We start from the raw sequence: 27,734 nt of genomic DNA, 5'->3' as shown, positions 1-27,734 counted from the left end.
ATTAGCCATATAGCGGCTAACAACTCCCACTGCAAATGCAATGTCTGGTCTAGTAGCTATCATAGCATACATAAGACTCCCAACTGTTGATGCATAAGGAACCTTGGCCATCATGGCCCTCTCCTCATCTGATTTAGGACTATCTGTGTGACTCAGTTTCACATATGGAGGCAATGAAGTACTCACTGCCTTCCCCCCCTCCATATTGAAACGCTGCAATACTTTTGTAACATACTCTTTTTGTGAAAGCCAAAGGAGTTTTCTACTCCGATCACGCGTGATGCGCATACCAAGAATATGACCTGCAAATCCCAAATCCTTCATATCAAAGGCCTCATGCAACTTCGCCTTTAATGCATCTAGCTCATAAGTATTCTTGCTAGCCAATAGCATATCATCCACATATAGTGCCAGGATTATCAGGCTACTATCCTTAGCCCTTTTAGTGTAGAGGCAGTGATCAATTTCACTCCTTCTAAAACCCTGGGACCGAATGAAAGCATCAAACTTCTGATACCATTCTCTAGGTGCTTGCTTAAGACCATAGAGACTCTTCTTCAGCTTGCAAACTAAATGCTCTTTGCCCTTTTCTTCAAAGCCTTCCGGCTGCACCATGTAAATTTTCTCATGCAAATCCCCATGCAAGAAAGCTGTCTTGACATCCATCTGCATAAGCTCCATATCCTCTAATGCCACTAGTCCAAGCATGCATCTAAGTGTGGTCATCTTCACAACCGGAGAGAATATCTCATCAAAGTCCACACCCTTCTCTTGCTTGAACCCTTTAGTGACCAAACGGGCCTTGTACCTAGGCACATCATCACCTGTGACCTTCATTTTGTAGACCCATTTACATGGCAATGCTTTCTTTCCATGTGGCAAAGAAACCAAGTCCCAAGTCTTATTCTTCATAAGTGAACTCATCTCTGATTGCATAGCATACTCCCACTTGCGTTGATCCTCACGCATCATAGCCTCTTTGTAGCAAGAAGGCTCCCCGCAATCAGTAAGCATCACATAGTCTACCCCTGGAACAAACCTATCAGGCGGTCTAGACACTCTAGATGATCTTCTCAATGGCATTTCAGCTTGCTGTCCCACCTGCATATCAGCCACATTTGGCTCATCATTTCCACCAATAGATGATCCATCATCTACCCTTGATTGTATACCTGTGGGAGTACTTGGTGGCACCATTTCTTGCACATTTGGTGCATGGACAGCTTGCTGTCTATCAACATATGCAGGTGGATTCACATCCTGGAAAGTGATTCTCCTCATTTCCACATCCCTCATGGGTGCCTTATGCATCTTCTTCTCATTGAAGACCACATCATGGCTGCGTATGATCTTCTTTGCTTCTGGATCCCAGAGACGATAGCCCATCTCTCCACTTTCACCATAACCCAGAAAGATGCATTTCCTAGACTTAGGATCTAGCTTCTTTCGAAGCTCTTTTGGCACATGTGCATATGCCTCACACCCAAATATACGCAAATGAGAGTAAGAGGGCTTCTTGCCACTCCATGCCTCTTCAGGAATACCACCATCCAAACTCTTGTTAGGTGATCTATTGATCACATGCACTGTAGTCTTCATTGCCTCAGCCCAAAAACCACCAGAAAGACTTGCATTGGAAAGCATGCATTGCAACCTTTCTTGAATGGTACGGTTCATCTTTTCTGCAACTGGATTTTGCTCTGGAGTACGAGGGGATGTAAGCTCCCTCTTAATCCCACGAGTATCACAGAAATGCTGAAAGTCATGAGAGAGATACTCTCCACCATTGTCAGTCCGTAAGCATCTAAGCGTTCTACCTGACTGATTCTCAACCAAGGCCAGCCATTTCTGAAATACCTGGAACACATCACTCTTCCGAGCTATAGCATAAGCCCACACTTTCCTAGATGCATCATCAATGAATGTCACATAGTATTCAGCCCCGCCTAATGACCGTGTAGGCATGGGACCACATACGTCTGAATGCACCAAATCAAGCATTTCAAACTCTTTCTTTCCCCTTCTTTTATGGGCTGATTTAGTCTGCTTCCCATAGAGACAGTGCTCACAAAATTCAAAATCAGAGAAACTCAAATGCGGTACATAACCCAAACGGCATAAGAGTTTCATTCCATTCTGGCTCATGTGCCCCAACCTGCAATGCCACAAAGAAGTGCTTGGCTGCTCGGTTATTGCAACAACATGATCAAATACCCCTGATACATGTAAGGGATACAAAGTCCCACACTTGGCACCCCTGGCCAAAAGCATAGAGCCCTTCTGAATTTTCCAACTCTGAAAGCCAAAAGTGGTGTGAAAACCAGCATCATCTAGCTGACCCACTGAAATAAGACTCTTGGTCAGCTTAGGCACATGTCTCACATGTTTCAAAACAAATGCAGACCCATTTGCAAAAGAAATCTTTATGTCACCTGCTCCCACTATGTCACATGCATAGTCATTTCCAAGATGCACACAACCTGTCTTTCCACTATCATAAGTGGAGAACCATTCCCTATGGGGAGTAACATGGAATGAAGCACCAGAATCCAAAATCCAATCCTGGGAATATGCATCATCTGAAGTGGTAAGCAACTCTGCAGATAGAGTAGACATGAAGAGAACATCATTGTCACTATCAGGTGTGACTGCATTGATCTCCTCGATCTTCACTTTTCCTTTGTCCTCCCTTGGACTCTCTTCCTTTTGATTTGCACCCCAATTTGCATTCTTTTTCTTATCCTTTTGCTCTCTTTTCAGCTTGTAGCAATCCTTTTTCATATGGCCCTTCTTACCACAGTGGTAACACTCAATGTTTCGTGCCTTGGATTTGCTACGAGACTTCCCTCTTTCTTGGGACTTCCCCCTAAACTGTGATCTGCCCCTTTGCACATTTAAGGCTGCATCCTGCTTGTTGCCATCCATAGACTTCCGTCTAATCTCCTCGGCCAACAAGCTACCCACAACATCATCAAATTTCAGTACTCCACCAGGTGCAGAGTTACTGACAGCTGTACGGAAGGTATCCCATGAGGATGGCAATGAACATAAGAGAAATATTGCCTTAGTCTCCGCATCAAAATTCATTTTCTGAGCCTGAAGCTGGCTGAAAATAATATTGAATTCATTCAAATGAGAAGCAATGGAGACCCCTTCCTTCATCTGCAGCTCAAACAACCTCTTCATGAGGTAAACTTTATTAGAGGCAGTTTCCTTCTCATAAGTGGCACACAGTTTCTTCCACAAATCTTCAGTAGTCTGCTCATTTACTACTGTGAAATAAACTGACTCTGCAAGATGAAGTCTAATAGTAGACTTTGCTAATGCATCCAACTCATTCCAATCATCCTCAGACATATTTGCAGGCTTAGCTTCAATCCCTGCCAAGGGTTTAATCTGCTTCTTTTGAATAAGCACATCCCTTATTTGTTCTTTCCACAAAGAAAAGTTTGTCCCATCAAACTTTCTAATGCTGAAAAACTCCTTTTCAGACGTGGAAGAGGATGCCATGATGCAAATAAAGCAAAATCCCAAATGCTAGTACCTGCAAGAGAGAATCACACCAAATACCAAGTGCACCCAAATGTGTATGCCACAATAGAGTGAAATATCACCAAAACTCAAAGCTCAAAGCATCTGACTCATGTGCATATACTATGCATCCATATGAGCAAATCTGGCCCAAAAGAAAATGCCAATAAGTGCCAAATGACTCAAGCATAAACACCGTCCACTGGCATATGCGTCAATTATATCTCATCCAAGAGAGCATAGCACTATCAGTGCATCACCAACAATGTGTCAAAGCTGTCCCTCAGCATAAAATAGCATCTATGTGCAAAGCGTCCATAAAAATAGCATCCCACAAGGCAATTTGGGCCTATCAGCGCATCCAACAAGGACCGCAATGCATCCAAATGGCCTATAAATCATCCACTGCAACCCAATGCATACCACGAATGAGCGCACAATGCTCAAACTGCAACCAAAGTGATCTGCATAAGGTATGCTCAAGAAATCATAGTCCCACGGTAATGAGCGCTACTGAAAATAGAACCTGAGATGCCTCAAAACATGGGCGCCATTGCATTATCGGAATCAGCAAGAAAATCTGCAAATATCTCTCTTCTGCCAGAACTCCAAAATCCCAACCGATGAGTGAGAAACGGGAGTCAATACTTATCCACTGCCATGTGGCATAAATCTAAGGTTTCAAAACCTTAGTATGAAAAATGCATAACAGAGAGACGAAATCGAATACACAGAGATTTATAACTCTGAAAATCCTCCACCGAATCACGCAAGAACTGATAGGTAGGGGTTTTTGGGCATCCGGAACGCAATGGGACAGACGGTTTTGGAAACCGTGGCCTCAATCACTGGGTCCAACACACGGACTGAAAAACGTTTTTGGAAACAGAGCTATCTGTAAACTCTACCGGAGTGCGAATGATGAGCAACATAGAAGTTTTAGGACCTCCTCAGTCCACCGGAACTGACAGATCTGCAAATGGTTGCTCCAAACTTGAGTTCCAACACCCGGGCAAAAAACGCAGGAATTGACACAGTGAGTCAGAAATCCACTGAAATGATCTCAGATTCAAGAATGAAGGTGTTTCCAAGCTCCTGAAGTAATGTGGACACCAAAAGCAAGCAATAGTTGCCTCCACAAGTCAATACGGAGTCTCTGTCATCGAACGGAACAGGGAAAAGCTCAAAAAACGACTTTTTCTTTGAAAGCTCTTAACAGGCTCTCAAAACCACTTCGCAAAGCCAAAGTGACTTTTCCAAAGGTTCCTCCAAGGTCTCTGCACACTCGGATGCAAGTAAAGTCACCCACAAAGCTTCCCACAGAGCTTCTCCTTCCTCCCACAGAGCTGCTGAGCTTCCAAGCATTCACGCACGCTCAGCTAGATCACCCGGGCTCTGATACCAGTTGAGAGTGCTCTCAACGGAAGCAAGAACGGAAGAGGGAGAGAGAGCGAGAGAGAGAGACAGAGAGCCACACAAGTTTTGGTGGGTGCAGAACCACCCTAATCTTCTTTTTCATTCATTTATATATGTGTTTGAGTATTGTACATAACTGGGGTTAAGGCACAGTGACCTTTAACCCCACAGATGCATCATTCTTCCTTGGTTTGTCCATGGTGCGAGCATTTGTTGGACCACTTCTCACTTGCACCGAGTCTTCCTAACATGTCCAACTCTTCAAGTGTATTATTGAGCTACACTAACAATGCTTCTCTTTTCACTAATGTTGAGATATCTTGCTCTTTAATCTCCTCCACTTTATCTTTTGTTTAAATTTGGCTAACCTACTTTTCTCCACGGTAATGGCTCAGTTTGAGAGTTTCTCGTAGTTCTTGGTGGGGTTCACTATCTTTGGTGAATGGAGGTACATGTAGGTACCATTGAGCAGCCAAGTGCATATGGTCTTGGTACGATGCTCGACTAGTTGATCAGGGCCCTCATGTAGAGCATGAATCCTAAATTGCTTTCCCATTCTTCTATTTTAGATCATTGAGTTTTGGTGTAGACATCATCCTCCATGATTTCTTGTAAGAATCGCCTCAAGAAGGCTTCTGACATATGGTTACATCCAATCAAGAACTAGTTGAAAATCATTTAAGGCCACACCCATGAGTAGCCGACATCACTCTATCGCTGATTTCATGCCTCCATTGCCCCATCCACCCTGATGTCCTAATGTTGATGATGATGATGATGAGATTGATATGTAGTCGAGACCACTGACATGACTATGTTGTACTTAGTACTATCATTTTGCATTTCTACATTATGCATTGGTGGGGATGCTTGTTTCATAGCTCCACCCTCACAGCTTGTTAATACCACAATTTTCATGGTCTCATAGACTCATAGGTCTTCCAAAGACTTTGATAACTTTCTCTCTCTCTTTCTCTCTCTCTCTCTCTATATATATATATATATATGTGTATATTTATATGTATATATATATATATATATGTATGTATGTATGCATATATTACATACATACATGCATACATATATATATATATATATATATATATATATATATATATATATATATATATATGTATGTATATATCGCTCACTTGCTCATAGTAAATTACTCTCCCAAGTGGCTGGAAATTAGGGTAAACTCACCATTTGTAAGTCCCCTTTTGAGGAGAGAATGGGGAGTGATACAGGGGGAAGGAAGAGGGATGAAGATGCTATTAGAAATGGAAAGACCAGAGGGTATCCACAGCGGAAGATTGATAGATGAGGCTAGGAATTACATGCAGAAGTGTTTCACTTTAGAGTCAAACTTCTTAACTTCTGTGTACTTCACAACCATAGATGTGTATGCAAGCCAGTACATAGACATTGCATCCAAGACAAATAAAGAAGCAACAATTATATATTTCCATCCATCCAAATCTGGTCACAACACAAAAGAGATGCAGAGTCCCACCAAATAGTGGTCCTCCGATCTTACCAAAAGTCCTCCTACTATCTACTTGGCACCTCTAGATCTCCAAGCCCATGTGCTCCTTTGAGCTTATGTAGACTCTCTGTCTAGTGATCCCTTCCATCTTGTTGCCCAGGTAGTCAGCTTAGGTGCGTAGCACCTTCTGAGCGAAGTCTACAGCCTCTTCAGCTTGGCTCACTGCCTAGAAATAGACCCAATTGCTGCTGGTCTTGCTCCTTCCTACTCTTCTACGGCTACCCCAAGTGATACCAATGGAGGCCCCTAGGACATCCACTTATAGGGAAAACCCCTCCTCAAATCAGTCAACTAGAAGGGTCAACTACAGGGTTTGTTCGGGATGAAGGCTGGTCTGTGGTAATTCTTGTTGTAGGCAACTCTTTTTAGGGCCCTTGTGGACCCCACCTGGCCATGTGGCATTCAACCAGCACTAGCCTTGGCTATGCAGCCCTACATCTCGACCTGCTGTGGTCCTCTTTTGCTACCCAAAACCTACCCATATGTTGCACCTCAAGATTCTTTTGGTTTTGCCTCCATGAAGCCTTCTTCTAGCCTCACAAACACTTGTCCATTTTCCGTACCATGCCCGTACGTAGGCAATGACAACCCATACACATGCTGCAAGATCCTGTGATCTAGTGGTGCTGATCCAAGCTCTTTCCCTTGCTAGAATCCCTACACAAATAGGTCCCTTCCATCTGCAAACAACCTCATGGCACTTCCAATGCCTTTGATGTCGTCCATGGTGGCTTTCCTTTGCCAAGCACTTCCTTCTTTGTCTGCTGCCCACATGGCAATCCATGTGGTGCCCGTGGTAACCCCATGACTAATCCTATTGTCTTATGGTCCACCCTCCCATGCACTCTTCATTTGGGGGCTCATAGGTGGGGAAGTAACCAATCCTAATCCAACAAGACTGGCATGATATGAGCAGCACACAGGCTATCATAGGGATAGAATACCGATATCCTTTTAAAGGTTACATTTGGAAGAGACCTCCATGATGTTGGTCATTGTTTGGGTCACACATGGGATCTAATTACTGGCAGATCTAGAGCTCTGTTAGGGCCTCGTTGAAGGGGCACAAGGGGCTTCTTTCAGCCCAAAAGATAGTTAGGCATGGAGCAAGCCTGATGGACCCCATTGGGGGAGCATAAGGCATTCAGTCTTGGCATTTGCAAGCTACAGAGTGACCAAGATTCATCCAGTTCCACGGTTTAAATAGACTGTGCACGTCTAATTATAGCAAGGGCTAACTTTTTCTTTGAAGTAATGATTGGATTAATCACTCTTAGTTTTCGATAAAAGCTAAAAGTATCTTTTAGCGTTTCGAAAGATTTTGAAAAAATTAGTGAATCTAGAGTGAAGTGAATCACTTCATTAGATCCAATCCTTTGGAGTTGCAATCTCTTGCCTTTTGTGCTAAAGTATTGGTTGAAAGCTTGCTACAAGGGGCCCATGCATTTTACTAATTGTAGCTGCAGGTCCACGAATTCTTCATGCCCTACCATGAATACAACATGCGACCAATAAAATTCAAGCAAGCTTTACCTGGATTCACATGCTCTGCTTTGCATGCCCCATTTTAGGCTTCACACATGCACCTTGTTCGTTGACAAGAAAGGCCACAAACTAAGGCCTAGCTCTACAGTTCACAACTACATAGGTACACACACCCCAACTATTGCATTTCCACCCAATTTAGATAATACATTGCACCCCTAGAAGAGGCAGAGTAAGCCCTGGAAAACTCACTCCATCCCAAGCTAGCCCACCATTCTCCATCCCAAGCTATCCCACCCTTCTCCATCCCAAGATAGCCCGCCCTTCTACATCACTGAGAATATTACCTTTTAATGCTAATAGGTTACTACAAGATGTTGCAGCTCAAGCCAGCTCCTAGGAACAACAACAAAAGTATCCCATGTTGCTCATAGCCTCAAATTGTGCAGCACATCTAGTTGCCAACTCAATTCATCACTCGTTCCTCAAGCCATTATTTTGCTGGAGGTACCACTTTTGGCTAACAAGCCCTTCTGCAAAATTCCATAGCCAAGCATTATAGCACAAGTAGAAAGGTTTGTTGTAGATTACTTCACTACTCAAGTCCAAGCTGTCTCAAAAAAGTTTGAAATCATATTTACCCCATGCACAGATATTTTTACTCAATTGTTCTAGTCCATTAAGATTTACTTAATCCTCTTCTGGCTACTATTGTAGTGCATCCTTATCTGGACAAAAACCTCAAAGGGAATTTACGCTTTCCCTTACAACATCAAGACCTCACAAGGCTTGAAGCTGGCTTTTACACCAAATGTTAAAACCCCTGACCATGTCTAGTAATGTTAGATCCTATCAGGATACAACTTCAAGCCAGAGTCCAGAGAAACCATGGTATGCACCCACAAACAACCCACAACGGTTGGATCTAGTAGCTCACCTCCTAGTTGTAGGCCCAGTATGTCAATCCACTCCCAAGCCTAAGGTTTAGACCACCACAGAGAGCCTCGAAGTCTAGATAGGTCAATAGTTCTATCTCCTAAGGAGCACACCCCTCAGAGGGAATGAGGCATTACTTCATCATCATGCCCAAAGTAACTTTACTTCAGATCGAATCCTAGATCACAGGTTAGCCTGGCCTTGGATTTGGTTAAGCCTAGTCCCTTGTTATGTAACACCTATTGCAGCCATTGTATGCCCTTCTCCCCTCTTCCAAGGCCTGTGCAGTAATTTTGAATGCTGCCTACAAGGAAAACTTCTTCATGTGTACTCAGATTGCCCATGTGTGGCCTTTCTATGACCCACATGACCTCTCTTTGACCCCTAACATGTTGTTGCTACTAGTACACCTCCCGCATGTCCTCATTTGGGGGGTCACAATTGGGGAGGCGACTCTTAAAATAAACGTCCCCTCTCAGTGACCAAGCATGGGCCAACACCCATGCATTGATACAGATGCTCCATCAACTTCCATAAAGAAGCCCTAACCATAGGCATCTCATTGCTTAGGTTGTTACTTGATTATGAATGGTGCTACAAAGAAAGAAAGAAAGTTTATTAAAATCTTGAGACTCGAAAAAAATCAATAAAATAAAAGTTGAGGGCGAGGCGAGCACCCATACCCAAGGTTGATGTCTGTGACGAGGAAAAAGCAAATACATCGCATTGTTGCTTCGCGCGAGAGGGACAACCCAAAAGAGGAAAAACGTCAATGGATCTACTAATCGGTTAGCCATCCATCCAAGTGACTAGGCCTATGTATGCTACTTGTTGGACCAACTCTACCGGTGATTGAGGAGAGACAAGAGGATCATGTTTGACCATGGCTCTTGATCTAGTGCTGAGGCTAGTGTTGAGAAAGAAGATCAGTGATGGATTGTTTGCTGATGCTCGGCCTATCAAGATCATGTAAAGTTCGATCCACTCAAGCATTTAGGACTGATGGAGTTTCTTTCTAGAAGGCCTGGACAATTTGGGGGGAAGTAATGTAGTTGCAACTTGCAGAAGGCAATCTGAAAGCATGGCCCATGTGGGATAAAAGCAAGAACACTATTGCAGGCATGGCAGAAAGGGATTTGGAGCTTCTTGAAGAAATGAAATTAAATATTTTCTTCTATTCAAATCATGTGACAGTCACATATATCATTGAGTGACACCCCCCCCCCCCTCCTCAATATTTATGGATACCATTTATCCATGCTCAGCCAACCCAAAAAATGGAACCCAAAAAACACTAAACTAAGAGAAAAAAATGGGTTTTTGAGGTCCATATTTGAAAAGAAAATATTAGACCTTGGACTTGAAATGTTTATTTTTTTGTCCTAATGATGAAAAATGGCTTTTTCACTCCATATTTGAAAAAATATATATTTTTAATAATATTTTTTGTATTATTTTACAAATGTAAATCCTTGACTTGAAAGGGTTATTTATGTCGACCTTATTATCTTAGAATATATCCAAATCCTTAACCCTAATCTCTCATTTTTAACTATTCCCTAGAACCTGAAGCTTCCTCCTCCCAACTTTGATAGCCTCCAAAATCCATCATTGAAGCTAGGATGGCAACCAACCCCAAAAATCGAGTGGAATATTAAGATTATTTTTCAAGGCTTTTTCATTTCAACAAAACTTATAGTTTTAAAAAAATGCTCAAAAATTTTGTTTCTATACAAAATTTTTGAAAGCCTTCATGCTAATCCAAACCTTGAGATTGGATTAGCATGAAGTTGTATGTTAATACGATCCTTGGTGTTTTTCTCTCACCCCTGGGTTTACCAGTTTACCCAATGCTTGGATGTAAACAATGCTAATTCTTGGGTGGAAGTTGCACACTCTTGCACTCTAGTGTTGCTTGGTATGTAGGGCTTACTCTTGGGTCCAGAGTTGGATGTTGAGAACTAACATGGGGGAAGGGGGGTTTGTGCCACATGAGGATGTATGTTAATCCAACCCTATTGGAACATGGGGGAGAATAGATGCATTGTGGCAAGAGGAGTGAGAACACAAAAGATGTAGCAATGGGTGTTCTATTCATTGTTGTGAGACGGAAGTCCCTCTTTTATAGAAATGGAGAGAGGGTGGCCTAAATCAATGGCACCTCTCCTACATCAATGGAGGTATATCCTAAATCATAAGAACTCCACAATCATAGGCACCATCCCATGTGGGGGCCTTTGCATTACATCATCACCTTTGTCATGGCGTATGGCACTAAGTGTGCCTCTTCTATACACACACACACACAACCATATGACTGCTAGTGGATGCACACATGCTCCTAGCAAGCCCTTGATCACACATATCCTAACATACCCCCCCTCAAGGGTTTGCCTCTTGCTATGTCAAGGATTCATCTAGTCACGTAGTTTCTCATGCCATCTTATGGTGGTCAAGGATAAATATATGGCTAAGATCTCATGCTAGCAAAGGTGTCCAAGGGTTAAGTTTTACAAAAATGGGATAGACCCCCCAAAAATGGTTATCTCCCTTGCATGTACAAGGATGAATCTTAGGCCTTTGTGTGGACCTAGTTTCTCATGTCTGCAAGAGGTACCATGGGGATAAACACATATCACATGGCCTACATCATATGGTGACCAGAGGTGATTTACAAAAGACAAAACACATAACATTCTTTTTGGAGTACTATTCCAAGTAGAGAACGTCAAAATTTGACCAAGTGATGATAAATAAAGTTCAAAAGACAAAGTGCTCAAAAGGCATAGTCTTTATCTTCTACCACAAAGTTTGATTCTTCAGTTGTTGATGGAGTCCTTCCTTCAGCAAGATATGCTTCATTCTCTTCGGAGTTGTAGTAGGAGCCATTGTTGAAACCTTTGTTGATGTAGTTCTTTTCCTTGTTCTCCTTGATCTTCTTCTTGTCTTCAAGCTCTTCCTCAATGTGGCTGGTCTTTCCACAAAAGCCTTCTAATATTTTGTGAATAAGTATCTTCATCTTTGAGTGCTTACCTTTGGTACCAAATATCTTGTCAAGTGTCTTCCATGCATCATGTGAAGTGTCCTTCCCATCAATGTGATGAGTATATTCATCAATAAGTCTCAAAGCAATAATTGCTAGAGCCTTTTCATCTTTCACTGTCCATGCTATTTCATCTTTTCTTGTTGAAGGTTTCTTCTTCTTTCCACAAGCAATATTCTATAGACCTTTCTTCATGAACTTGACCTTGGTTTGCCAAGTATGGAAAGAATGACCATCTCTCTTACTCATGTTAGCCATTATGAATGTTTAGGTGGCCCATTGCAAACTCTTACACTCCTAGGGTTTCTTGAGTTGATATGTAGGGCTTAGTCAATGCTTGAGTGTAGAGAACTAATATGAGAGGAGGGAGGTTTACGGTGCATGGGCAAAACCGTACGAAGATGGGTATGAGCATGTGTAAGGAAATAAAAGTCATTGCAAGAACCAAACCAATACTTGTATTATCAAAAGGCCTCGGGCTGTTAAAGAATCATATCTACAGTCCACTCACACAACTGGTGACACAAATGCTCCCTCAGCTTGAGGCACTACACTCACTCTAAGAAATAGGGATCCTTTAATTACAAACCAACTAGAGGGTAAGCAAAAATCCCACTCTACATCATACTTAATACTTAAATAACCCAGAGCTCTAAACAGTCTTGGGATCCTTCAAAACTACTACCATATATTGGCCTCTTGGCATGGCCAATTCTTATTTGTCCTGATTTAGAGTTGTGTTTCTTGGCTTCTCAATGGTGGCACTCAGATCACCCATGCTTGGGACTTAGACTTAACTCGAGTTTGCCGAGTAACTTGAGGCCAAAATTTTGCATCGGTGTTGCTGCGACCATGTCCTCATGATTCCATAACCCACTCGAATCAATCTCTAATTGAAACTCAAAGATCAAATCATGGGCTTCCAATGGCAAGTCTCAAAATTTATTTTGCACTGACTTTGTGGGCCAATTGAAGTGCCATAACCAATTCCAGTGGTATATCATACATTTACCAACCACTCACTCGGTTAGCCAAACATGATGTTTCATTTGTCTAGGAGGCTAAGCAAGAAATAGCATTTCAGATGCTCAAGAAGATATTGGTCGTAGCTTGATTTTATAGCCACCAAATTGGATTCTATATTTCACATATTTATGGATGCCATAGATATAGCTATTGGGCCTTTTTTTTGCAAAAGAGGCAAAAAGGTTAGTACTAGACGGTGTACTATGCAAGCCATATGTTGACCAGTGTAGAACTAAATTACTCCATGACAAAGAGAGGTGCATCAACATGATTTATTCACTATGTAAGTTTTGTCATTACTATTTGACAAATTAGGAGTCACTAGACTTGGTAAGACTTTGATTTGGTTCAAAACTCCAATTATCTAGACCATCAAGAATACAAGCCTTCTTAAACCTTGGGATTCTCCTGACCTCATAGTTCTCCTGGCCTGCTCTTTTGATGACAAGAGGAACCCACATACTCCCTCCTCGAGAAGTACAATATCCACTACATAAACTTCTCCTAGGGCTTAAATGACCTGAAGCTGGACTAATTCCATTTTAGCCCAGAAAACTCCTCAGTGAACGTGGCTCCCTCTGGGGGTGGGAGACCTTCTCAGAAGGATGCTGCAGAATTCCTAACTGTCCCACCCAACCAGAAGGTACAAAAAAGTTCAGGTAAGAATAAACAGAGGGGACAAAGTGAAATAGGTGAAAGGCCTGCCAAATTTTTGCGATGCTGGGCTAGATGAGTAGTCTCAAGGTGAGAAGGGATAAGGAACATCCTCATATGGGAATCAAAAGAACTCACAGAACAAAACTACAGTAAGAGAAGCAGTGAGAGAAAGGGAAATGCACAACTCGGAATGCAAAGCAAGATGCGAAACAGCAGAAGGGAATAGAGAGGACACCTGATGATCAAACTGCAGAGGGAAGGGCCGCCAGGAGCAATCGACAGAAAAAATCAATCCGTTTAAGAAAACGCAAATCTACCTCAGGTCAATCGGGTAGGAAAGTTATGCAGAGGTGGCCGCTTGTTCATATCGTGAGAGAAGCCTGATTGATGATTGATGATTGATGAACTGGTTAGATTTACAATTTTACAATAGAGTGGGAAGGCGTATTTCCTTCTTCTTTGTTTAGCAACCCACAATATATATTAAACAAGTCGTCAGTCCGGAACTTCAAAAATAGCAGACAAGGACTAGTCAAAAAATGCAACACATTCTCTAAAGAGAACCACCACTTTGGATGCACCCTCAATGCAATTATAATGACTTCTGACATCAATTACTTGCAAATAGACAGCTAGCAAAATAAGCTCTCACGTGTATCTACATCTGTGACAGAGTTTGTGCCATTTGCTTTCTTGCACATCTTCAAACGCTGAGCTTTGCATCTGTGAAGTTAGCCCCCGTGATGTCTGCCCCTGTTCTTTCAAGAACAATGGTAAGCAACCACAGCTTGACACAAATGAAAAGAAGAGTTCGACAAGCGTTATATATGAGTAAGAAGAGAACATTAAAGACCAATGATTGAGCCAAGTTAGAGGATTGGAAGGTCAAATACAAACTATGCAAATTGTTACGTGTCTCGCATCCTAGACGATGCAATCTACACCAATCACCCGTGAAATGAGCATAGAATGACGCAGACGACAAAACCAGAAGAGGCAACTTACCAATCGAATTCAGAGCCAGACATTTGTAAAATTTGCTGCCAAAAAAACACAAAAGAAACGATTGCTGTCATATTGAGACACAGGATTCAAAAGAGAAGAAAGACGCCTACACAAACTAAGAACTTGTAAAAGTAAAATTAACCATTACACCCTATATCCTCCTTAAGCTCTAATGTCAATGACTAAGTGATTTGACCAAGAGAGAGAGCTACAAGTAATATACCATTTTTCACATTGGCATCTCGGAAAACAACACGGTCTGCCAAAGATCGCACCCTGCAATAGACACACAAGTATGAATGACTTCAAAGTAATCCTCCAACATCATACAATACAAAACAAGTTCCTCCAATTACCATTTGATACCACACCCAAAAGCACATAGATGACTTGACATATTTGGTATAACAAATCTAAAGGTTCATAACAAAATCAAGAGTCTCTAGATGACTCTATATGCTAGTGGGAAGTTATCCAAACAATGATCATTTTGTATGTCCAAAGAAGGTCTCATGGAAACATCCTTGATATACTCAGCCATCAACCCTATCCCCCAAGGATAAGCAACAGTTTCAACAACCAGTCTAGGCATTGTAGAATAGAGCAAATGTACGCCACATATTTGGTCTTAACAAGCTTAGTCCTAGTTCTAGATGAGCCTCACAATGGAGGGAGATCATATCCAAGATGTCACCATATATGGCCAAGGATTCTCCATATATGGCGAAGTATTATTTTTTCTCTAATTCACAATGGGAATCGCTTGGAGCCCATTGTAAGCCATAGGTACCATGGTTCTATGGTGGACAACATGGAGACCAAGCATCATGTGCCCTAGTTCCTAGTCGCCCTACAACCCTTATGCCTTCCCAAAGAGTATAGGGATATCTTGTTGTTAAAGTCTAAAGACTCTACAATAGAAACTTTGGTCTTCATGGATGACAAGGTCCCAAAGCTACTTAATTATGAAGACTATCGAAGCTCTCTGCTCAAACATGATCTTGGAGACATTGAGTGGGGGGGATCTTCGTCAACATCTAGTTTGCAAAACACAAACAAATTCCATCAATATTTTCATGACTTTAATCAAGAAGGGATATAAGTCACAATCTTGCTGCACATTTCTACAACCAGCAGTGATTTATCCCAGAGAGAGGGCTCCCCACCAGGGATGTTTTAATCAAAGCTATGCTTATATATTAATATAAAATCTTGGCGAAAGTTTTCAAGATCTATTTTTTAGTTTCACACTATTACTAGAATGTAGTACTGTTTTATATATTTTCTTTTGAATTTTGATGGAAAAAATGTAAATCTTGGTGAAACTTTAAATTTTTTTTCATAAAAGTTTCAAATCCTAGCGAATGTTTCAAACAATTATTTTACGACATACAAACCTTCGACACCAATATAAAAATTTAGCTTCTTAATGAAACTAACTTGAAAAACTCATCCATGCTCCCCACAGTGACAATATACAATTGGGAGTCAGCCCATAGAAAGGAGACGAGGAGAGATAGTGGGATACAGGGCTCTAGAGGTGTAGCTGTCCTTTTCAGATCACACCTCAGACCACTCTGTGGTACGAAGAGAGAAGCATGCACGACATATGTGGATATGATTCAACTACTAGATGCATGATTGCAGTGTGCTATTTCCCCCAAGATACATCATCTTATGTCTCTCGAAATGGCGAAGGAAGAGTTTGCCGCCTATAGTTGAGGAAGTATCGCATCCGCCGTGGTGCCCACAATGATAGCTAATGCCTCTGGATCTCTTATATGTCATGCTTTCAACAACATGGGATCTATCAATAGAGTCCGCTGCCATAGCAATCGTTGTGGAGTTACCATGGGCTGAGGTATAAGCTCCTTGCCCATCACAATCTACCACGACTTCCTCAACACTAAATGGATCCTAACATTCATCCTCCACAATGGGTCATTAGTCCCATCAAACTTGCCCATGTCACCAAATTAAAGATTTGATTGTTGATTACAATGAACTGAAATGAGATAAAGCAGGAGTGTTGTACACTTGTCTAAACTTGAGCCTCCCTTCTACTTGCAAGGGTAAAATCCTTCAAATGTTGAAGTAGATTCCCCTAAGCAATGAATCAAGGTCATCCTTTAGCAAGGTCCTTGCCTTCAGGCTCCACTTACCGTGAACTTCCGATCAAGGATCTGATACCATGTTAGAAATGAACCTATACAGAGGGTATCTCAGAGCGCTTAAGAGTGTCCCATGGATTACACGCAGAAGTGTTCAACTATGGAATCAAGAACTTCTTTCCTTATGTGTACCTCACCACCATGAGTGTCTGTGCAAGCTACTAAATAGACTGTGAACCAAGAAAGATATAGCACCAACAGAATGATATATTTCAGTCCTTCATCAATGGACACAATACAAAAGAGAGGCTCAACAAACCGTGGTCCTCTCACCTTACCAAACTATTGTATTAGTATCACCTTGGCATGTCTAGATCCTTGAGCCCGCGTGCTCCACTCTGAGCTTTTGTAGACTCTTTGTCCATGATCCCCATACCTTACTGCCCTAGAAGATATCCTAGAGCTAAGTCTATAGCTCCTCAACCCCCAATTGACCTCCTAGATATAGGCCCCAATGGTGATGCTCTACTACTCCCTTAGGTGTTACTCTGATGAATATCAAATGAGGCCCAAGGGCCTCCCTTTTATAGGGGCTGCATGCCCCCCAAATTAGCCGACTGGTAGGGGGAATTGGTTCGACCCGATCAGTCCCTGCTACTCAACTTTGAAGTCCATGGATCCCCCCTTGGTGGAGGCATATTCTTTGAGGGTTGGCTAGCCTTGCTTGGTCCAGTGACACGCTTCCATTGAATGGCCTAAGCCTGTCCAACCAACCTATTTCTTGGTCTTCTAGCCCTCCAAATCTATCCACAATAGTGCACATCCTTGCCCTGCAAATCTGCCTCTATTATAGGCCTATTCTAGCCTCCAGGTCTCATGCAAACACCTCCGTACAACCTTTCATACAATCCATTACTTGGAGGTAGTCTTCATAGGTCAATTTTCAAGATGGTTCATGCATCCATAGCACGACTCACACGTGGATAGGGAGATTTGGCCCAACTAGAGAGGCAATTCTTTCAAGCGCACTTTCACAATCCACCAACAAAGGGCTGGCTTTTCGACACCCTAATGAGGCCGACTGCCATGTATGCAACACTTTCTGGGGTCAAGTTTGGCATTGTGATCGATGTGCTAGGGCATCCCAAGAATAAGATCTTTATGGCCAGAAACTATGGAGTATAGAACAACATGATCTAGTGGATAGTCATAATTGTTAAGCGTGCTTGGGTTAGAACAATATCGGGATGGGTGACCTACCTGGGAAGTTTTGAGAGCAAGTTTCCAAGTAGCCACAATGGTGCCAGGTATGCCATAGACTATGCCTTGGTCGTTGCCTTGGTCGACCTCTTTGGTGGAGCTTTGGCTGATCGGCAACATTGCAACTGTTCTCCATGCTGTGCTACCTTCTTTTGGTGAAATTGTTTTCCTTTATTTTTGTTCCTTATTTGGTATTGTCGGCCGCTTTGGTGGAGCTTCGGCTGATCGATGATGTTGCAACTGTTATCCGCGCTATGTTACCTTCTCTTGGAACCGAAAATTCTCTTTTTTTTGTTCCTCATCTGCTTTTTTTTAATTTTGCATCCTTGCGCTTGTATCAAAGTACGACTAGGTGTGACTTTCCATGTGTCTTCTCCTATTTGGATAACGGCTTGCCCCGCTTTCTTTTTCCCTTTCCCTCTATCCTCTGCAGTCTGTGCCTGATTTGCTTGCAGGCTCGTGTGCTTCCCTCTGTCTACAGTTTATGCCTGATTTGCTTGTAGGCCCCTGAGCTTGTATCAAAGTGCAACTAGGTGTGACTTTCCCTGCATCTTCTCCTATTTTGGATTGCAGCTTGCCTTGCTTTCTTTTACGCTTTCCCTCTGTCCATAGTATGTGCCTGATTTGCTTGTAGGCCCGTGCACTTCCTGTACTATGGATCAACGAAGACTTGATCTTATACCACTACAATGGGAATCACTCGTGGAACCTGCAGATCATAAAAAACACAACAAAAATTGTACACAAAAATAATATGCACGATCTTCCAAAACTCACAAACAAAAAATATAACAAGTGCACTAGGTGCAATCCACCCCCATAAGAGTGGTGCTCGGCTTCCACCTCCTATGATAAGCCACACACACCTTCCAAAATACCTTGCCTTTTCTAGAAATTTAGACTTTTCTTTTCCCACTTTAATTAATATGCTTAGGCTAAGCCTCTAATGTTCCAAAAATTAAAATATGTACATGAGCATTTACAATTCTAAAAACTAGGCTTTTTGAAGTAAGCCTTGTTTATTCCCCGCATCACTAGTTGCGCCTTACGCACACAAAAATATAGGGAATCATGCTTGCCACCAATAGCCATCTCCCGATTAGTTACTCTTCCCCTGAATTCACGCATCCATAAATAAATAAGAAACCTTGGAATCAATCACCAATATTATTCAATATTTCTGCAATTTAACCAATGCAAAATCGACAAATTATAGATGGATAGTGCACACATGTGACACATACCATCGCATGGTGCATATACTGCTACACATTCATAAAATCATACAGATGGTGCACACTGCTACACATACCGCCGTCATTGCATAATTGGTGTACACATTGCTACACACGTACATCCATAGCCATATATCCAACCATGCATACGGATGGTGCACACACTGCTACACATACCATCCCTCGTCGCATAATTGGTGCATACACTGCTACACACTCATCACATAAGTGTTGCACACATTGCTACACAATCATATGAACAACGAGCACACATTGCATCAACTATGTGACAAAATACTAGATCTCACAACTAAATACTGAAAGATTAAAAAAATAATGGGATAATCCCGATTCTCATAACATTGGTATGAGGCCCTCTTCAAGAAGTTCCAAATCCCTTTCTGCCATGCCTGCAATAGTGTTCTTGCCTTTATCCCACATGGGCCATGCCTTCAGATTGCCTTCTGCAAGTTGCAACTACATTACTTCCCCCCAAATTGTCCAGGCGTTCTAGAAAGAAACTCCATCAGTCCTAAATGCTTGAGTGGATTGAACTTTACATGATCTTGATAGGCCGAGCATCAGCAAACAATCCATCACTGATCTTCTTTCTCAACATTAGCCTCAGCACTAGATCAAGAGCCATGGTCAAACATGATCCTCTTGTCTCTCCTCAATCATCCAGTAGAGTTGGTCCAACAGGTAGCATACATAGGCCCAGTCACTTGGATGGATGGCTAACTGATTAGTAGATCCTTTGATGTTTTTCCTCTTTTGGGTTGTCCCTCTCGCGCGAAGCAACAATGCGATGTATTTGCTTTCTCCTCATCGCAGACATCAACCTTGGGTATGGGTGCTCGCCTCGCCCTCAACTTTTATTTTATTGATTTTTTTCGAGTCTCAAGATTTTAATAAACTTTCTTTCTTTCTTGGTAGCACCATCCATAATCAAGTAACAACCTAAGCAATGAGATGCCTATGGTTAGGGCTTCTTTATGGAAGTTGATGGAGCATCTGTAGCAATGCATGGGTGTTGGCCCATGCTTGGTCACTGAGAGGGGACGTTTATTTTAAGCGTCACCTCCCCAATTGTGACCCCCCAAATGAGGACATGCGGGAGGTGTACTAGTAGCAACAACATGTTAGGGGTCAAAGAGAGGTCATGTGGGTCATAGAAAGGCCACACATGGGCAATCTGAGTACACATGAAGACGTTTTCCTTGTAGGCAGCATTCGAAATTATTGCACAAGCCTTGGAAGAGGGGAGAAGGGCATACAATGGCTGCAATAGGTGTTACATAACAAGGGCCTAGGCTTTAACCAAATCCAAGGCCATGCTAACGTGTGATCTAGGATTCGATCTGAAGTAAAGTTACTTTGGGCATGATGATGAAGTAATGCCTCATTTCCTCTGAGGGGTGTGCTCCTTAGGAGATAGAACTATTGACCTATCTAGACTTCGAGGCATAAACCTTAACCCTAAATATAAGAAGAAATGAAATTGAATATTTTCTTCTATTCAAATCATGTGACAGTCACATATATCATTGAGTGACACCCCCCCCCCTCCTCAATATTTATGGATACCATATATCCATGCTTAGCCAACCCAGAAAATGGAACTTAAAAAACACTAAACTAAGAGAAAAAAATGGGTTTTTGAGGTCCATATTTGAAAAGAAAATATTAGACCTTGGACTTGAAATGTTTATTTTTTTGTCCTAATGATGAAAAACGGCTTTTTGACTCCATATTTGAAAAAAAATATATTTTTAATAATATTTTTTGTATTATTTTACAAATGTAAATCCTTGACTTGAAAGGGTTATTTATGTCGACCTTATTATCTTAGAATATATCCAAATCTTTAACCCTAATCTCTCATTTTTAACTATTCCCTAGAACCTGAAGCTTCCTCCTCCCAACTTTGATAGCCTCCAAAATCCATCATTGAAGCCAGGATGGCAACCAACCCCAAAAATCGAGTGGAATATTAAGATTATTTTTCAAGGCTTTTTCATTTCAACAAAACTTATAGTTTTAAAAAAATGCTCAAAAATTTTGTTTCTATACAAACTTTTTGAAAGCCTTCATGCTAATCCAAACCTTGAGATTGGATTAGCATGAAGTTGTATGTTAATACGATCCTTGGTGTTTTTCTCTCACCCCTGGGTTTACCAGTTTACCCAATGCTTGGATGCAAACAATGCTAATTCTTGGGTGGAAGTTGCACATTCTTGCACTCTAGGGTTGCTTGGTATGTAAGGCTTACTCTTGAGTCCAGAGTTGGATGTTGAGAACTAACATGGGGGAAGGGGGGTTTGTGCCACATGAGGATGAATGTTAATCCAACCCTATTGGAACATGGGGGAGAATAGATGCATTGTGGCAAGAGGAGTGAGAACACAAAAGATGTAGCAATGGGTGTTCTATTCATTGTTGTGAGACGGAAGTCCCTCTTTTATAGAAATGGAGAGAGGGTGGCCTAAATCAATGGCACCTCTCCTACATCAATGGAGGTAGATCCTAAATCATAAGAACTCCACAATCATAGGCACCATCCCATGTGGGGGCCTTTGATTACATCATCACCTTTGTCATGGCGTATGCACTAAAAGTGTGCCTCTTCTACACACACACACACAACCATATGACTGCTAGTGGATGCACACATACTCCTAGCAAGCCCTTGATCACACATATCCTAACATACCCCCCCTCAAGGGTGTGCCTCTTGCTATGTGTGGGATTCATCTAGTCACGTAGTTTCTCATGCCATCTTATGGTGGTCAAGGATAAATATATGGCTAGGATCTCATGCTAGCAAAGGTGTCCAAGGGTTAAGGTTTACAAAAATGGGATAGACCCCCCCAAAATGGTTATCTCCCTTGCATGCACAAGGATGAATCTTAGGCCTTTGTGTGGACCTAGTTTCTCATGTCTGCAAGAGGTACCATGGGGGTAAACACATATCACATGGCCAACATCATATGGTGACCAGAGGTGATTTACAAAAGACAAAACACATAAAATTCTTTTTGGAGTACTATTCCAAGTAGAGAACATCAAAATTTGACCAAGTGATGATAAATAAAGTTCAAAAGACAAAGTGCTCAAAAGGCATAGTCTTTATCTTCTACCACAAAGTTTGATTCTTCATTTGTTGATGGAGTCCTTCCTTTAGCAAGATATGCTTCATTCTCTTCGGAGTTGTAGTAGGAGCCATTGTTGAAACCTTTGTTGATGTAGTTCTTTTGCTTGTTCTCCTTGATCTTCTTCTTGTCTTCAAGCTCTTCCTCTATGTGGCTGGTCTTTCCACAAAAGCATTCTAATATTTTGTGAATAAGTATCTTCATCTTTGAGTGCTTACCTTTGGTACCAAATATCTTGTCAAGTGTCTTCCATGCATCATGTGAAGTGTCCTTCCCATCAATGTGATGAGTATATTCATCAATAAGACTCAAAGCAATAATTGCTAGAGCCTTTTCATCTTTCACTGTCCATGCTATTTCATCTTTTCTTGTTGAAGGTTTCTTCTTCTTTCCACAAGCAATATTCTATAGACCTTTCTTCATGAACTTGACCTTGGTTTGCCAAGTATGGAAAGAATGACCATCTATCTTACTCATGTTAGCCATTATGAAGGTCTTACCTCTTACAAGGTAGTGTCTATTCCTTCACAAAATAGAATTCAATTCAAAATATACCATAAATACATCATGAGCATTTACCAAAACTGTCAAACTGCAGGAAAGTGCTCCAAAGATAAGACTTAAAAATGCCTCAGATCACTTCTAATGGTCAAACATCCAAAATACCAAAGATAACTGAGATAATAATGAAACTTTTTAGCACTTAATCATATTCAATGGTTTATCTTAGAAGCAAATATCACTGTTACCCCCAAATTGAGTAGTCTGAAATTGGAGGGTGCAATTGAAGCTGAAGATAAAAGCATTAAGAGGGCTTTCAAAGGCAAATAAAAGCTCTTACTGTGGAATACTTCTAGCAAAGAGGGTTGCCAAAAAAACGCACAGCGTTGCTCATGATAGTAGCGCCTTCTCGGATTTGTATTTTGCTTGTTTCTCCTTATTCCAGCAAGCATTTGAGCTCAAATTTCATGAGTAGCAAGCTCATAGTGTCGCCCACCCATGGCTAATAGGAATTGGCAAAATATTGCATCAATAGGTAGAATTGATTGAAAGTTTGGCGAGCAGAGATTGTGTTGGCATAGGTTGTAGAGGGTCTCTCTCTCTAATTGCTCGGTGTTAAAGGTGTGCCCCAAGTAGAGGAAACTTCAGCTCAGAGGGCTCTGGGAATGGTCGCTTAATGGAGAAGAATGGAGCTAAGCAAAATTTGGAGAGAAAGAGGGTAGAAATGAAGAAGAAGATGGAGGGTGGAGAAGAAGATGATGAGGTGGCATACTGAAGCTTCAATGGGCTGGGGACTCAAGGAGGCTTTGATACCAAATGTTGGAACATGGGGGAGAAGAGATGCATTGTGGCAAGAGGAGTGAGAACACAAAAGATGTAGCAATGGGTGTTCTATTCATTGTGAGAGGGAAGTCCCTCTTTTATAGGAATGGAGAGAGGGTGGCCTAAATCAATGGCACCTCTCCTACATCAATGGAGATAGCTCCTAAATCATAGGAACTCCACAATCATAGGAACCACCCCATGTGGGGGCCTTTGCATTACATCATCACATGTGTCATGGCCTATGGCACTAAGTGTGCCTCTTCTACACACACACACACACACACAACCATATGACTGCTAGTGAATGCACACATGCTCCTAGCAAGCCCTTGATCACACATATCCCAACAAATCCTTGTTGTTTTTCTCTCACTCCATCGATTGACTTGTTAACCAAATCCTGGGATGAAAATAGTGCTAATGTTTAGGTGGCCCATTGCAAACTCTTACACTCTTAGGGTTTCTAGAGTTGATATGTAGGGCTTAGTCAATGCTTGAGTGTGGAGAACTAATATGAGAGGAGGGAGGTTTACGGTGCATGGGCAAAACCGTACGAAGATGGGTATGAGCATGTGTAAGGAAATAAAAGTCATTGCAAGAACCAAAACAATACTTGTATTATCAAAAGGCCTCGGGCTGTTAAACAATCATATCTACAGTCCACTCACACAATTGGTGACACAAATGCTCGCTCAGCTTGAGGCACTACACTCACTCTAAGAAATAGAGATCCTTTAATTACAAACCAACTAGAGGGCAAGAAAAAATCCCACTCTACATCATACTTAACACTTAAATAACCCAGAGCTCTAAACTAATTGTTTTGAGAACTGCCTTCCAAACTAGTCTCGGAATCCTTTAAAACTACTACCATATATTGGCCTCTTCGCATGGCCAATTCTCATTTGTCCTGATTTAGAGTTGTGTTTCTTGGCTTCTCAATGGTGGCACTCAGATCACCCATGCTTGGGACTTAGACTTCACTCGAGTTTGCCGAGTAACTTGAGGCCAAAATTTTGCATCAGTGTTGCTGCAACGATGTCCTCATGATTCCATAACCCACTCGAATCAATCTCTAATTGAAACTCAAAGATCAAATCATGGGCTTCCAATGGCAAGTCTCAAAATTTATTTTTCACTGACTTTGTGGGCCAATTGAAGTGCCACAACCAATTCCAATGGTATGTCATACATTTACCAGCCACTCACTCGGTTAGCCAAACATGATGTTTCATTTGTCTAGGAGGCTAAGCAAGAAATAGCATTTCAGATGCTCAAGAAGATATTGGTCGTAGCTTGATTTTATAGCCACCAAATTGGATTCTATATTTCACATATTTATGGATGTCATAGATATAGCTATTGGGCCTTTTTTTTTGCAAAAGAGGCAAAAAGGTTAGTACTAGATGGTGTACTATGCAAGCCATATGTTGACTAGTGTAGAACTAAATTACTCCATGACAAAGAGAGGTGCATCAACATGATTTATTCACTATGTAAGTTTTGTCATTACTATTTGACAAAAAGGTAGTGTTTCATGTGGATAATCAAGCTTTGCTTATTTTTGTGAACAAAGCATACCTAACAGTAGATGGATACTACTACTGTAGGAATATGCCTAGAATTCAACATTTGGTCATGGATTATTTAAGGTGAGTAGACTTAGATGAGATCCCATTGGAAGGCATTCCTGATGATTTAGTGGATGCATCCCTATTCAATCTGTGGCATGTATTAGTATGATTGGATGGTATAATTGTTGAAGGATGGTGTGTTTCTGAAGGATATGACTTTGTATAAAATAAAATGGATGGAACTAAGAAGCAAACCTTTCGTGGAAATTGTAGGGATGTTGTGCCAATGTGGTGTGGATCAAGTGGCGTGCAGATGCAGATCGGATCATTACCAAAATGTCGTTTTGATGGAATCTCATCAAGGTGTATCTGGTGGTCACTTTTAAGCCAATGTAATAAAAAATGCACATGAATTTGCAAAATATTGCTGGTACTATCAAAGTGATGGCCGGCCAGGAAATGCAAGCAGAATGCCACTGAATCCGATTCTACCCTTGGAGCCATTTCAAAAATGGGGCCTGGATTTAATGGTTCCAATCAAACTAGATACCTAGCATAATGGCAACAAGTATGTCATGATGGCTTTGGATTATTCCATGATGTGGGTTGAGGCCCATATATTACGATATGATTTTGCATCGAGTACTGCAAAGTTTTCGTATAGGAACATAATCACACATTTTGGATGCCCTATTGAATTCTTACAGATTTGCATATTTTAATTCATAAAATGTCTACGATATATCATCTGAGGCAAACTGGTTGGTAGAAATGACTAGGATCATAAAGTTGACGATGAACATAAGGCATTGGGACACAGAAATGGATTTCAAGGTCACCACCTTGGCATATAGAACCTGTTTCAAGATCGCCACCAGAATGACTCCATTCCAATTGGTTTAAGGGGTGAAAGCTATTGTACCAATGGATTTCATCTATTCAAATTTACATATTGTATTAGAAAAGATGAGTCTAGAGAATTATATTCAGTTCTAGGAATATCAAATTACTCCATTTAGAAGAAGACCAAATCTGGAGTTAGTATATTACGTAGGTGATCCAAGAATACAGAAGAGCATGGGTGAACTAGAACATCAAATTTAAGATTTCCAAGAAATGTGACTTGGTGCTAGTTTATAATCAGAGTCGGGGAGGTTTCCAAGAAAACTCAAGCTTTGGTATAAAGGACCATATCGGATTCTGCAAGATCTGAAATAAGGGATGTTTTGAATCGTAGATTTACATGGAAGTTTGCCAATAAATGGGTTCCTCATGAAGCCCTTTATAGATCTTTAGGAGCCAGTGGATCAATCAAATGAAATGTAGCCAAAAATCCTAGTTGGAGCAATATCCAAGATAAACATAGGGGTGTATCACCACATTCAAAGAACTGACAATTTGCAAGACGTTTAAATTTGCATGCACCTAAATTGAAAATTCAGTTCCAAATCTCATTTGTCCTTCAATTGAGCATTGTTGTGCGATCTGCTGATTCAATATTTTCGTCAATCATCATACGAGGTGCTACCACAAGCTCATAAATTATGAATGAAAAGATTCTAGATAAGGGTGAGGAGGATACAACAAAGGCAACTAGCTCAACTTCAGTAAAAACACTTTTCAACACATTCGTAGCATCGATGGCAAGCCAATTTATCCTTGACCACCATAAGATGGCATGAGAAACTACGTTACTAGATGAATCCTTGACATAGCAAGAGGCAAACCCTTGAGGGGGGGTATGTTAGGATATGTGTGATCAAGGGCTTGCTAGGAGCATGTGTGCATCCACTAGCAGTCATATGGTTGTGTGTGTGTGTGTAGAAGAGGCACACTTAGTGCCATACGCCATGACAAAGGTGATGATGTAATGCAAAGGCCCCCACATGGGATGGTGCCTATGATTGTGGAGTTCTTATGATTTAGGATCTACCTCCATTGATGTAGGAGAGGTGCCATTGATTTAGGCCACCCTCTCTCCATTTCTATAAAAGAGGGACTTCTGTCTCACAACAATGAATAGAACACCCATTGCTACATCTTTTGTGTTCTCACTGCTCTTGCCACAATGCATCTATTCTCCCCCATGTTCCAATAGGGTTGGATTAACATACATCCTCATGTGGCACAAACCCCCCTTCCCCCATGTTAGTTCTCAACATCCAACTCTGGCATACCAAGCAACCCTAGAGTGCAAGAGTATGCAACTTCCACCCAAGAATTAGCATTGTTTGCATCCAAGCATTGGGTAAACTGGTAAACCCAGGGGTGAGAGAAAAACACCAAGGATCGTATTAACATACAACTTCATGCTAATCCAATCTCAAGGTTTGGATTAGCATGAAGGCTTTCAAAAATTTTGTATAGAAACAAAATTTTTGAGCATTTTTTTAAAACTATAAGTTTTGTTGAAATGAAAAAGCCTTGAAAA

At 41.4% G+C, this 27,734-nt stretch overlaps 1 pseudogene across 1 annotated transcript in view; it reads right to left on the bottom strand.

Moving 5' to 3' along the window:
- Positions 1–13,751: 13,751 nt before the first annotated feature.
- LOC147886641 (uncharacterized) overlaps positions 13,752–27,734 on the bottom strand; it is a 54,187-nt pseudogene continuing 40,204 nt past the window's right edge. Inside the window, exon 6 of the transcript XR_015543335.1 lies at positions 13,752–14,393. The product of XR_015543335.1 is annotated as an uncharacterized LOC147886641 (transcript). The remainder of the gene's footprint in view (positions 14,394–27,734) is intronic.

Source organism: Dipteris shenzhenensis, chromosome 24 (genome assembly GCF_047967505.1).
Source record: "Dipteris shenzhenensis isolate YYH24624 ecotype China chromosome 24, Dip_SZ_1.0, whole genome shotgun sequence".
NCBI lineage: Eukaryota > Viridiplantae > Streptophyta > Polypodiopsida > Gleicheniales > Dipteridaceae > Dipteris > Dipteris shenzhenensis.
The sequence above is the reverse complement of the archived record's forward strand: the minus strand, read 5'-3'. Positions and strand labels throughout refer to the sequence as shown.